Source organism: Coturnix japonica, chromosome 29, assembly GCF_054131305.1.
Source record: "Coturnix japonica strain WE chromosome 29, WE-NBRP24, whole genome shotgun sequence".
In the NCBI taxonomy this organism is placed as follows: domain Eukaryota; kingdom Metazoa; phylum Chordata; class Aves; order Galliformes; family Phasianidae; genus Coturnix; species Coturnix japonica.
In genome coordinates, this window is record NC_140691.1 from 7876893 (window position 1) to 7891235 (window position 14343).

Below are 14343 nucleotides of genomic sequence, written 5' to 3' on the forward strand. Positions count from 1 at the left end.
TGTCTTTGCCCCTTGAAGCTGATACGTGTTAAGAGAAAGAGGGAAACAGACTATTATATGCAGGCTATAGTTGTCTGTACAAATATCTATTTTGACATAAGACTTTTTTCAGAATTCTGATTGACTGACAGTTTGGTTTAGAGAAAAGCCTGAGCTTTATGGCCTTAGGGATCTGGCTTCCCCTCAATAGTTACAGTGCTAATCAAGCTGCTTTCAAGTGTCTGACAAGTTTAGACTGATTCTTTTCCTCAGTCTTCCAGAAACTGGACCTGGTATCTTCCAATGTCAACTAATAGATTACTTTAACAACTGATGGGATAAGCATTGATATAATGATTTATTTTTTTTTCCCAGGGATATTTCATTTTGTTGCCACAGTACTTCAGATGTTATTTCTTATTTCACTTCTGGTTTGGGGTACGTTTTCTTCTCTTAACCACTTGCATTGGGAAATCTTTCTGGTTTTGATCTAGGCTTTCATAATAAACAGAGAAATGCCTTTGTATGCATTACAAAAGGGATCTGTGTTCGTGTCTGAAAAGACTTCTGGAATGTTGGCATAGCCAAACACCTCTGCTGTTCCTGCTGATGGCCACATAAAAGCCTGAGCTGCTTCTCAAACTTCTTGCCATCTTAAAGGCTTGCTCTGCTGTTGGCGGTGTTTCCCTTATGTGCATATGTGCACTTTTTGTGTATTTTCATGAGTTGTTCTTTTTATATCCTTGTAGAGTTAATGTTTATCACAGAACTGGAGAACCAGTCCACGTCTGGGCTAATTAAAAGAAACATTAGAAATTATCGATATGAATCAGCTGTTCTATTTCAGGTCTTCTGGCTTAGTCATTATTTCCATATGGATGTTGCAACTTTATGTATGTCATTTTCCTTCCTGTTCTTTTTTAAAACTTGATTTTCTATATAGCAGTAATTGTATTTACCGGCATTTAGGAACTTTTGAAGCAGCTTAACTGTTTCTTCTGATTCTGATGAAGAGGTTTCATTTCAAGGACTAATGATGGCTACAATAGCTCAAAAAGAAATTGACAATTTTTTCTTATTTTTCTTTCCTTTTTTTTTTTTTTTTTTAAACCCCATCCCATGTGTTGTTATTCAGTGCTAGCAATTCGACCTACCCCAAATTCAGTACTCCTGCATCCAATGGTCTGTCTTCAGGAGTAAGTGGTGTTGGCAAGATGAGAAGGGTAAGAGGAGTGCACTACGTGTCAAAGTCTGGACAAGAACAGGTAGGTGACTCTTGCATTGATTGTTGTCTTTGAGATGACTGAAGTATATCAGTTTTATTGCCTCATAGTAAATGATAAGAATGCAGCCTTAGGATTTTTTCTTGTGGATTTCAGAGCAAACTCGTATTTACTTACTCTGAACCTTGCTTATGAAGTTCTGAATTGGTAGTTCTGCTACGCTGGAGATTCCTCGTACTAGGAAGTTTCCCACTAGCAGTTAAATGAATGAATCCTAAGAGTAGGAATGTTTTGGTGGAGGTTTGTATGGTTTCTATAATGCAGCGATACTTGAAACAAGTGTCAAGTATGTAAACAAAGTTTATTGAATTTATTCTTTCCTGTTTAAGTCTTGTACGGGCCAGGAGTCCAAAAGAGAATTAGAAAATGGTGTTCTGCATGTCTGCTAATGATGACTTAGGATTGCTGATACTTACTGAACTTGTAGTGAAAGGTTTTTTTTCCTGTTTTAAGGGGAAAAGATCTATTTTATCAAACTGTAGCCACAAATATTCAAGATTATTTTTCTGATTGGATGTTATCTGAGCTGCCTATGACTGTATCTTTAGTGTCAGTCTTTATGTTGGTCTTTTAGCTGATGCAATATAAAGAAATCATAAACAATGGAGTATGTTTATGTAATTCAAATAAAATAGTGATGCAGATAAAAATAGCTAAGTTCCATTAACTTTTCAGACCATAATAGTGAAACACTTGTAAGTCGTAGGATACGCTTGAATGTCTGTAGTACCAATTTATCCCTCTGCTTAGTCATTCATTTCTATTTAGATCTTGGTGCTTCTGTGCAGCCTGTGATTAGATTGGCAGTTCTCATTTAAACCCTAACTCATTCAGTCTTGGTTATCAAATAGCTTAAAAGGCAAGAACAAACGCTGTTGTTTTTAAGACGTACTGATATATGATTTGCATCCTTACATGTGGTATAGGCTGGATTTACCAGAGTAAATGTTCTTTCATCTGTAGTTTTCTTTGTAGGTATTTTGTTTTGTTGTGTGGGTTCAGTACACAATACTTTAAATGTTATATTTGTTCCAAATTCGCTGTTGTAGCGAATCAGAGCGGAGCAGGATGAGAAAGTAGCATGTTTTTAAAGAGAAAAATTTTACTTTACAACTCTAGGAAGTGGAGGAACCGGTACTCCCAAAAATATCCCTACCCATCAGTACTGCATCTCTGGCTCCATTCAACTTTAGTTTTCTGACTAGCAGTACTGTCTCATCGTCACCAAGCACTGTTTCAACATCAGTGATGAACAAGTTGAATCTATGTTGTATGCTATAAATGCTTTCCTGTATGAGTCTGTATCTGCTCTTTTGCAAGTTAACTTCTGTGGTGCTCATGAAATTAACTGGTGTTAGTTCATACTGAGTTGAGTAAGTCAGAGTTGTATTGCAGTTTGGAGAGAAAAATGCAGTTTTTTGATTGTCAGTCTTAGACTTGCAAATGTCTGGTTTGGTTTTGGAACTGTGGCAGAAAATGAAGTTGCATCAGCTTCTTTTGCATTTAAGAAATCAGATGAGAAAAAGGACAAAACTCCTGCAGCAAAGAGAGGCTTCTCTTTTGGTAACGCGGAGTCGGCTCCTGCCTCGCAGTTTGTTTTGGGAAGGACAGAAGAGAAACAGGATTCTGTCAGTTCTGCTCCTCCGTTACTGTTTGGGAAGAAAGTTGAGAATGAAGAGTCAAAGGCACAACCTGTCTTTTCCGTTGGGCAGCCTGAATGTACCAAAGAAGAAAGCACAGCAAAACCTATGTTCAACTTCAGCTTTGTTAAACCATCGGAGAAAGAAACTGAGCAGGCAAAGCCAACTTTTTCATTTGGGGCCCAAGCCAATACTTCAGGTAAGCAGAATATCTTTTGTCTTCAGTTGTCTAAGTCCCTCAGATGGTACCTCTGAAGTCATAAGTTACAGAATCTGTAGGAGTTGCTGGGTTCATGTACTGGAGCTTTAGAAAAAGCTTAATTACTCTGTGCAGTGTGATTTGTGTTCCAGTTGTTGACGTATAGACAATTAGTAGAATTCCTGTTTTGATTTCAGTGAGTTTTAAGACTAGGTTTAGACAAAAAATATATACATATTGTCACACATTAAGGAACCTGTATTGCATCCCACATGAGCATGGATGGTTTGTATGGTTTCTGTGCTAGCAGCATAGTTGGTGGTACAGTCTTTAGCATGGCGACAGAGGTCTCATGCGATGGTTTTCATAGTGAAAGGGGATGTGAGGAGGTGTCTCATTCATGTGTTCTTGCAGCTGTGCTGCTGCAATTTACTGCCATGAAGGTGTGGAAATTGCTTAATAGGTACTACACAGTTTTGTGCATCTTTAACCTTCTGAAAGAGCGGGCTGAAAGATTTTAGTAACAATTGCCATGTGGAAGAATTCTGATTCTGATTTCATGACTTATCAGCCATGGTTTGCAGAACAGCGTTCATTACTCACTTCTACTAACTTTGGAAGTTATAAGGGAAGGAACAGAGAGAATAAAAGCAACGCATGGGGTTATGGTTCTTATGATTGAGTTGAAGTTCTGGAGTTTTATTTAACCATGGAAATTTGATGAAACACCTTGTGTAAAAATGAGATTTTAACGAGCCTTCTTCAGCACAGTAGAGAGTCCCTTAAAAGTGGCATAGATGAAAAGGGTCCGTAACTTCTGGAAAAACAGCAGTGGGAAATCAAGAACAGGGTCAGGTGTAATAATGAGAGAGCAGAAGCTTAGGGAAAGCTGAAGAACTGCATACTTTAAAAGATAACTTTAAATGTAAAATTGCACTCAGTACTTTGTGACAGTTCTGTAACAGGGGGCTGTTCTCTGTGGCTCCCAAAAGCAGGTCTTGAAAGTACTGAATTACAGTGAGCTTAAGCCAAAAGAGTGAGGCTGCAGGATGATGGGCTTAGCCAGCTTTAGGGCTGTAGGCACAGGGCTGTAATTTCAGGAGAGGCTACAAAAGCAGCTGTACCACTGTGGGTTGTTTTTTTTTTGCTGTGTTATTTAGCAAACTACAGAAGTGTTGCAGGTAATGCATGTTGTTCTTCTCAGAGCATCTGAAGAATAGTTTTGTTTGAGGAGCTGAGATGTACTGGTTCATTCTGGTTCCAGTTGTTATAGCCAGTGCTTGGTGTCCGTAACTACTAAAGCCTAGAACTGTGGTGGTGTCATCATTCTTCACAATTCTCCCATTCCTTTAATTGCACATGGCAGCGATCAGTGTATTAAACCTGGATTTTATGTAATCCACAGTAGCTGGATAATAGTTGAGACATCGTCCAGCATTTCTCCTTGTACAGTGGCTGGAACAGGGTCTCTCTGTTGCGCTTGGTTTGCCGTCTTGCAGCGTTTTATGTTCTGTTCTCCCTCTCAGATCAAGGAGCAGCAAAGCCATCCTTCAGCTTCTTGAGCTCTAGTTCCTCCAGCGCAGCCGTACCTGCCACTTCAGCCAACAGCAGCAGCCTGTTTGGCAGCGTCACTTCTTCCTCCAACCCTGCACCAGTTCCCACTCCCTTTGTGTTTGGGCAAGCCAGCAACACTGTGAGCAGCACCGCTTTTGGCAATTCTGCAGAATCTACAGCATCTCAGTCATTTGGCTTCTCTCAAGAAAACAAACCCACCACCACATCTTCCACCACTGGTGCTGCAGTTAATCCATTTGTCTTCTGTTCAGGAGCCAACAGTAGCAATGCAGCAAGTTCTGGCTTTACCTTTGGAGCCACGGCCACATCGAGTTCAACAGGTACATTTAAGCAGGTGCTTTTGTTTTTGCTCTTAGATCACAAAAGTGGAGCAGGGAAAGAGTGTTTCCTGGAGAACAGGTAGGGAAAATGCGTGGAAATTGAGAAAAGTAGTGAATATTTACATCCAACAATATATAAACAGTGCTATTGCTTGGGGCTCAGGTCAAGTTTTGAGGCAGTCTGGGAAATACAGTTTAGGGATCAACTGGCTGTGGTGATATTTTGTGCATTGGATAATTCTTTACTGGCTTTCATTTGCATAGGAACTTGTCATTGTGAGAATGAATTTCCCTCTTCTCAGTATCCATCCAGTGCTGAAGGTTAAAAGTTAGTTTTAACTTGAATTTTTCTCTCCCATACCTAAAACTCTTCAAGCGTTGTAAATAACATCAAGATTTGTACTATCCACCCTTCACAGGTGTATATTACAAACACAGTATTGATATATGCAGCTGCTGCTTTGTAAAGCGTGACTTCTAATGAGCACGATAGCCAGTCCTTCATTTTCTTGGTCTTCATAATCTTCAAATCTTCATAAAAGTACTGGAATGCCTTTTAGTCCGTCTTAACTTCTGTTTTCCTTCCTGGAAAAACAATCAGCCATTCCGAGTTACGTTGCAGCAGTTGGTATTTTTATGTTGCGTGACGTCTGCTTAAATTGCATTTAGATTAATAGCGCTATTTAGAAGGTCTTTTTGCTCAGCAGATGTGTGTATGTTTGAAGTCACAGCTCAGTCCTGTATTTTTTTCTCATTATTTCTGCTGGCCATGCAGAACCAAAGCAGCTAAGTGAATGAGCTTGTTTGCTATTATATGGAGAGACAGAATTATTCTGGTAGCTCAGTTAGGTCCCTGCAAGCCTGATGTGGTCTCCAGAAACTGATAATTGTAAACATTTGGATGAGGAAGGGGTGCAGTTGCTTATGAGAGGAAAGATTGGCGTTCTCCTCATTCTAGTAGATCAGGAGCTGTGTTTTGAACGCTTAAAATAATACAAATAAGTGAGTGAGTGTTCTTTACCCGTGGTATAAATAATCTTAGTAATACAAATTAGCCTGTGCTATTTGTGGGAGCCTGCTTCTAGAGCCTGAATGGCTAACAGTAATTTGAGTCTAGACAACCCGTGTTTGAGGTGTGCGTTGTCTGACTCCTTTAAGTATGCTGTTTTTCATGTAACTTACAAGAAAAGGTAGGATTCCTATCATGAATGAGGTGCTGTTTGTTGTTTTACCTACTTGGCTGCAAACATAAAGCTCTGTAACAAACAAAACAACTCAGCACATACTGAAATTTCTCTTCTTTTCCTTTAGGGTCATCCTCTACATTTGTCTTTGGGTCTGGGTCTTCAGAGCCTGCTGCTGGACCAGCATTTGGTGCCAGTCAGCTACCAGCATTTGGCCAGAGCCAGGGCCCTGGCCAGCCAAATGCTCCCAGCTTTGGATCTTTGTCGACTCACTGTTTTCATCTGGCTCTCAGCCTGCGCCTCCTGCCTTCGGCTCTGTGACAAGCAGTACTGTGTTTGGACAGCAATCGAGCCAACAGCCAGGTTTTGGCTCCGGCGCCTCCAATGCTGGTGAGTGTTGACCATCCTTTTCGTTTCAGGTCTCAAAGAGAGCTTGGTTAGTCAGTGAGTTGGTTTCCATGAAGTGCAGCTGAAGTTTAGTGAATGAAATTACTTCTGCCTTTTGTACATACTCTACTGTAAGAATTGCCCTCCATAGAGGGAGTAGACACAGGGTTAAGTATTTTGCATCTGATTCCTTACTGCCGGAGAGGTACACTACCTTCACCAATAGGTTGTACATTGTTGTATATTGTGTGCATGCAGCCATAGACTAATGGCAGTACAGGTAGCAGCAGACAGTTCCTTAGCAATTTGCCAGCAGTCTAAAAATCTCTTTATGATGCTCTACTGAAACAAATGATGTTGTCTAGGTGTTGTTCCTGTTGTAACTTAGCATTTCTGGTAAACCTCCCTCCCACCCCAAGCTGTGCCGCCTTGAGCAAGGTCTAAGCAATGTATGTTAGAAGTGGTGGGAGGAAGGAGGGGAGGACTTTCCTGGAAAGAACAAACTCAAATTTCAACTTTCTTATTCCCTTCTCCTTCTACCCTGTCTTTCTCAGGTCCCGTATTCCAGTTTGGGAGTAGTACTTCTAATTTCAACTTCACGAGTAACCCAGAAGTATTTACTTTTGGTGCAAATCCTCCTGCACCGGCAGCATCAGTACAACCTTCCGGCTCTTCAGGATTTTCATTCAGCCAACCTGCAACGTTCACAGTGGGGTAAGAGACCAAATCAGATTTTCACTTGAGCTTTTGGTACTATCTGTGGAGCGCAGGCAGCCTCTACTGATGTTAAATTGTGAGGTGCTCAGATGTACTTCGGAATTTATGTCTAAGGACAGCATCTCTCCTCGCTCTGTTAGTGTGACTGGCTAAGTAGGCAACGATGGCTTTATAGCAGCACAGCTCTCAGAAATATCATGCAGCCATGAGAAGTGTTCTTGAAAAATAAGATCTGAATTGAGCTGTTACGCTGCTGCTTACCTGCTGAATGAGAGAGATTTCATTGCTTTTGGTTTCTGGAACTCTCTTCCCGTTCATCATACGTTCTCTGTTGCCAGCTGCTGAGCAGTGAGCAGCCAGATGATAAAACAGTTGTTCTGGAATATCTGCTCAGTGCTGCTACTGAACTGTCAGCTAACAGTAGGGAACGTCAGCTGGGTTTAGACCGTCGTGAGACAGGTTAGTTTTACCCTACTGATGATGTGTCGTTGCGCTAACTCTGCGTTGTCCTAACTCTGTGCTACCGGTTTCTATTCATAGGACTAATGGAAAAAATATTTTCTCTGCCTCCGGATCTTCAGTTCTCGGTCGGAAGATAAAGACTGCAATTAGACGTAAAAAGTAATCGGCAGATTGGTAAAGCAACTTTCAAAGCAGCTGCTGCCCTGCATTGTTCAGTTGTTGGGATCGTACCTCGTGCTGGGTTAGCTGAAGTCAGATCTGCCTAAAGAAATATAAAACTTTGCTGCCCTTTCCTTCTCTCTCTGGTGTAGTTCATTTTGTAACAACTAGAGTTGGCAACAGCACCATTCTCAAGCAAAACTATTTTAGAATCCAGCAAGTTATTTCTTTCACTGACTTGGCATGGTTCGGCTATAGAGATGAATATAGCCCGCACAGTGAATGGCTTGTACAATACCTCTTCATCTGCACCACTATGTGAGCTCATCCTGTGCAGCAGGAGGAGAACAGCTGGGAGCTGGAGGTGCTGCAGGCCCAGCTGGAGGGCGAGCGGCTCCACTGCCAGGAGCTGCAGCGACCCTGGGCTGCCGAGAGATGTGAACTGCAGAAGGCGGCAGAGCGGGAGCGGCAGCTGCTGACCGACCAACTGCGCTGTGCCTGGGAGAAGCAGCAGGCCCAGGAAGAGCAGCAGCTGAAGGAGTGGGAGCAGCGGCAGTGGGTGACGGGGACCCGGCAGCTGCTGCTCTGGAAGGAGGCCGAGCTGCACGCGACAAAGGAGCTGCTGCAGCGTGATTGCGATGCAGCCCTGCGCCAGGCTCGGGAGCTGCAGCAGCAGCTGGCCAAGGTGCTGAGGAACCCCCCCAGCAGCGAGGCGGCCCATGCCCAGCTGCAGGACGTCCTCAGCAAGCTGCGCTGGGAGACGGATGGTGAGCAGCCCGCCTGCATCCGCCACCTCCAGCGTCAGCTGGAGCTGGAGAGGAGGCTCTTCACCTTTTACATCGTGGGGAGCTGGGCAGATGTGCTCCGTAACGCAATGTCCTGCTCCCAGGAAAAAGAGGGAGCTCTGCGCCGCCACCGTGCAGAGCAGGGCTCCAGTCGACTTGCCGTGAAGGATGCTCATGTCCAGGTGAGATGACACACTGAGAGAGTGGGGATTGTTCAGCCTGGGGAGGGGAGGCTCTGGAGAAACCACAGAGCGGCCCTCCAGTGCCTGAAGGAGAACTGGGGAAAGCTGGAGATGTACTGGTTGTAAGGGAGGGTAGTGATACAACAAAGGACAATGCCCTGAAAGTAGAAGAGGGGAGATCTGGATGAGATATAAGAAGACAGGACACCATGAGGGGGCAGAGGCGCTGGCACAGGCTGCCCAGAGAGGCTGTGGTTGCCACACGCCTGGCAGTGCCCCAGGCCAGGCTGGACACCCCTTTGGGCAACCTGACCTAGTGGAAGTTGTCCCTGCCCTTGGCATGGGCTTGGAACGGGAGAGTCTTGAAGGCCCCTTCCTACACAAACCATTCTGTTATTCTATGATTTTCTGGTTCTAGGTGCCAGAGACAGCCAAGGAAGACCTGGGGCTCCCGGGCAGCCGGCCGTCTCCCCGCCGGGGCCCGGCACAGCCCCCCACCTGCCCTGCGCAGCGGGAGGAGAAGAGGCAGGAGCTGAAGGCACTGCAGGCCCAGCTGGAGGGCGAGCGGCTCCGCTCCCAGGAGCTGCAGCGCCGCTGCGCTGCTGAGAGACGTGAGCGGCAGGAGGCGGCAGAGCGGGAGCGGCAGCTGCTGGCCGACAAACTGCGCTCCAAGTGGGAGCGGGTGCGGGTGTCAAAGCTGCAGCGCCTGCAGGAGCAGAGCCTGAGGCAGTGGCAAGCAGAGATCTGCCAACTGCTGCAGGAGAAGGAGGCCCAGCTGCGCCAGATGCAGGAGCTGCTGCAGAAGCGGCGCAACGACACCATCTGCCAGGCATGGCAACTGCAGCGGCAGCTGGCGGAGGCGCTGCTGAGGAGCGACAGCAGCAGAGCGGACCGCAGAATGCAGCAGGAAGTCCAGCGGCAGCTCTGCTGGAAGTCCCGTGCAGAGCAGGCCGTGGAGAGCAAGCGCCTCCAGTGTGAGCTGCAGGAGCAGAGAAGACGCTTCCTGCAGTACATCCTGGAGCACGTGGAGGGGCAGCCACGCGTCTTCTTCAACAGGGCCAGGGCCTGCCATCGGGCTGTAGCAGAGGTGGGTGTTCAGGCTACAGAGCAACAAGAGGCCTGCCCACCTGAGCGCAGGGAGCAGCAGGAGCAGAACACCCATCTGCTGAGTAAGCTGAAGGAGCTGCAGAGACGGTGCAGCCTCCTTGAAGAGAAGAGCAGAAGCTCTCAGCAGATGTGGGAGGAGGTGGAGTGGCTCAAGGACAAGATGCGTACGCTCTGCCTCCGTACCCAGCAGCTGCTGGAAATAGTCCAGCAGCTCAAGGAGGCCTCTTCCACATCCAAAGAGGCCACAGAGAAGGCAGAGGACATCAACCAGCTGCAGGGACAGCATCTGGAAAAGGAGAATGAGATGGCCAAGGAAGACCCGGGGTTCCCAGGCAGCACAAGCAGCAAGCTGCTGGAGCAGTGCAGCTACCTCCAACAAGCCCTGAGCAACATGGAGAGTCACTGCCAGGCCCTGAAGGCCCAGAACCACCTGCTGAGAGACCTCCAGCAGGCTGACATCAAGCTTGGAGCGCTCAGCAAGCGTCTGGAGGAAAAATGCACACAGCTCCAGGAGATGGGGAAAAAGCTGAGGCCACACAGAAATCCCAAACAGGAATGCCCCAATCCCCAGGAAAAGCCGGGGGAGTCAAAAGAGTGGCCAGTGGCAGTCTGCATCTACATTTTCGCAGACCATCACCACCAAAACGAAGATTCTTAGCTCGTCACAGCTACAAAATCCTTATGAGGGCCCTAATGAGGACCCAGAAAACGAGCTTCCACTGACAGCTGGACAATACGTTTACATCTGTGGAGACATGGATGAGGATGGCTGGTTTCTGGGAGAGCTGACGGACGGCACAAGAGGACTGGTCCCTTCCAATCTGGTGGAAGAAGTTTCAGATGATGACCTGGATACCACCGTGCCTCCAGGGCTTCGTGATCTCCTGCTGGATACCGATGATGAAGAGAGACCAGGCAGCAGGAGCAGGGGCAGAAAGTGATGGTCACCATCCAGAAATCTGTGTCCGTGTGTTGGCTCAGCCTGGGGGACGCCGAGATTCCTCTCCATAAGACAGCAACATCCCATCAAGATTCCACCTTTCTGGATGAAGGCTACCTCATGCTCCACTTGATGTTCAAGTGGAGTGTGGTCCATCAGCAGGAAGGCCTTAAAAATTCATCCCTTGTAAGACTGAGAATTTATTACATTGGACTTTAATAAAACAACAAAAAACAACAAAAAACACCAAAAACACCAAAACAATTTAAAAAAATTTATATATTATATGTTATTTATATATTATATATATTATAATATATGATTATATAATATATATATTATAATATACATAATATACATTATATACATAATATATATAATATAATAAATACAATGATAAATAATATTATATTATATATATTATAATATTAAAAAAATACTAATAAAAATAACCAAACCCAAAAAGTGTGTCCAGTCTTCTTGTTTTTAGACAGTCTGCTTTTGTAAAGGTACAAGGAAAGGTAGAGGCTGAGGAAAGCCTCCAAAGTCTTTCTCAAGCGCTCTACCTACAAGTATTAGAATGAAGAGAGAAAGGAATCATCACTGCTTGCCTCTGTTCTTTGGGACACCTTAAGCACCTTGGAAGGCCACACTTCCTGAGCCCTACAGACAGTCTGTCCCAAAGCAGCTGTTTGATCATTTCCACTGGGTGACAATGCATAGCGCTTGCATTGTCTGCAGGCATGGACTCAGATGCAAATCCACATCCTTAACTGTAGGTCCGTACATCCTTTATGTACATGTTCCAGCTCCCCCTTGAAATTTTCTTTCTGTCCCTACATGTCAGCAGAGCACTTAGCAAGACTCCTTCACGTCTAGACACCAACTGCCCATACAAGTGCGTGTGATAATGCACGCGGCTGCGGCCAGCACTCTGTGTAAAGAGAAACTGTCAGAGAGCTGCACATCAGGGAGGGGTTCCTTGGTCTCAGCCTCTGCTTGCTTTTCTGGCTGGCTGTGAGGGATGCTCACGACCAGGTGAGATGGCACACAGAGGGCGTGGATCTCTGGGAGACAGGAGAGTTACATTCCTTGGAGCCAGATGTGCGTTCTTCATTCTCGAGTGTTGAAATCTCTTCTGGTGACAAAGCTGGTGAGACTCAAACAGAGGGATGCCGGTGGATGAGAAGGCCAAAAAGACAGCAAGAGCTGGAACAGTACCTGTGGGAGATGCTGATGAGCATGGACTTGATCAGCCTGGTTCTCCAGGGAAGGTTTTGGAGAAGGCAAGGGGCAAGAGATGGGAGCGCAGGGAGACAGCGAGATGCTCTCAGCAGCATTTGTGTGCCGGGGACAGAAAAGCCACTGGCACTGGAGTTTCTTGCTTGCTTGCAGGAGACTCGAGCTTTGTGGATGTGGCCGTGTATTTCAGCAGGGAGGAGCAGGCGCAGTGAGTGCTCTGCCGAAATGTCATGCCGTAGACATACGATTCCATGGCCCTGCTGGCAGAGGGCTTTGCTGCCTTTCCTCCTCATGAAGGCATCTTGGGCACTGCAGAGTGAGCCTGCACATGCACCAGAATAAGCGCAGTGCATTTCCTTCCTGATGAATGCAACAGCAACTACAAAAGAAACACGAATGAGTGTGAGTTTCAGAAGAGATTAATGTGCTCTGGACTCTGAGGGAAGACCCACAGTCACCGCTGGCAAGCAGGTGTCAGTCAGCCTTTCAGTGAGGTTAGGGAGGGATGAAACAAGGCTCCAAGTATTTGTTGCACAGTTGAGTTGCTTCCTGCTGTGCTTCACAGCACAACATGTTTTTATAAAGATGAATGCCTGGGGAACGGAAAGACTACTTTCATACACCTTGTTTGTGTTAGTTGACTGCAGTTCCAACCAGCTGGACATACAGGGTCTGGCAAATGACACCTGGAAGGAGGTACAGGCAGGAGGCCCAGCACCCTGCAACCTCCAGGTGAGGGAGAGCAGCCAAGGATTCCTTTGGGACCTGCAGGTTCACTGTGTGCAGCATTACATGCAGGAGCATCTGAGTATAGAGATGATGGCAGAGGTACAGAGCTAAGCATCACAGAGAGGGAGAGTTGCTCATCTTGTTTCCCATGGTGAGACAGGAACTAGGAGCCACAAGGAAAATGTGGCCGCATTCTGCTTTCCTCTTCTGTCCCACACCAGCCCCGTCAGAGGGGAGGAACAGCCACGCTTCCACTGAGACGTTCCTCTTCATGCACAAATGAGTGTGCACGGAGCTGTGGACAGTGCTGGGGCTGCACACATGTGGGTGTGCACAGGTGTGTCCATGCACTGCAGAGATTTGTGCATGCATGTGGGAGGGTGTGCAAGGATGAGGTGGTACGTGTGTGTGTGTGTGTGTGTGTGTGTGCAGGGACGGGGTGGTACGTGTGTGTGTGTGTGTGTGTGTGTGCAGGCAGGGAGTGCAAGAATGGTGGTGCATGTATGCATGCAGCTGGGGAGCGCGAGGATGAGTTTTTGAGTTAGAATAGTTCTAACCTGGTCTGGGGCTGTGACTACCAATTGCCTTCCAAAGGTCAATTTTCTGCTCTCTTCTACCCAAAGGGCGGTTGCTGCTACGGCTTGGATGTACTCTGGCCACCCTTGTGATACTGGATCTATCAATTTAGATAGGTATGCCGCTGGTTGACGCTTATGTCCCCATTCCTGGGTTAGCACTCCCAGTGCTGCCCCTCGATCTACAGTAACAAAAAGCTGGAAGGGCTTCAAGGCAGGAAGAGCTAGGACTGGGGCTGTAATTTGGCCTTGTTTTAATTCTTTTCTTAGTTCCTTCTCTTCAGTAGTCCACTTAAGCATGTTGGGTTCTTCATCTAATAACTTAAGGTATCAGCCCTTGATATTCTGAGCATATGCCTCTATCCAGCGTCTGCAATATCCTACTACCCCCAGGAATTTTCTCAGTTTCCTCTTTGTTCTGGGCATGGGTAGCTCGATAACTCCCTGAATCCTCCCTGGGGTTATTTTATACATTCCCTCAGAGACCAGGTGTCCCAAAGACTTGGCTTCTCTTTCCACAGACTGTGGCTTATTCTTTGATACTCTCAGTCCTTGTTTCCCCAGGAAGTTTAGCAGTTCATTTGTGGCTCTTTTTACTCCCACCTTCTCTGACCCTGACAACACGAGGTCAACTACATCTTGTAGGAGTTATGCTCCCTCTGGTGGCCGAAAATGTTCTAATATTTGTTCCAAGGTTTGCCCGAACCAATTGGGTGACTCTGTGAACCCCTGGGCTAGAACTGTCCACCAATACTGTTGTTTCCGCCCACGCTCAGGATCTTCCCACTCAAAGGCAAATATGTCTCTGCTTTCAGATCCAATGGACAAGACCAAAAGGGCATCCTTTAAATCTATAACACTGAACCGCCTGTTCCCAT

General features: G+C 46.1%; 2 pseudogenes across 1 annotated transcript in view; both read left to right on the forward strand.

The window, feature by feature from the left end:
* LOC146755944 (nuclear pore complex protein Nup153-like) overlaps positions 1-7285 on the forward strand; it is a 30703-nt pseudogene extending 23418 nt beyond the window's left edge. Inside the window, exons 11-16 of the transcript XR_014937827.1 lie at positions 1115-1244; positions 1527-1548; positions 2637-3101; positions 4628-4996; positions 6308-6570; positions 7122-7285. The product of XR_014937827.1 is annotated as a nuclear pore complex protein Nup153-like (transcript). The remainder of the gene's footprint in view (positions 1-1114; positions 1245-1526; positions 1549-2636; positions 3102-4627; positions 4997-6307; positions 6571-7121) is intronic.
* A 104-nt stretch (positions 7286-7389) lies between these two features.
* On the forward strand, positions 7390-11720 carry LOC146755945 (uncharacterized; annotated as a pseudogene).
* The last annotated feature ends 2623 nt before the right edge of the window (positions 11721-14343 follow it).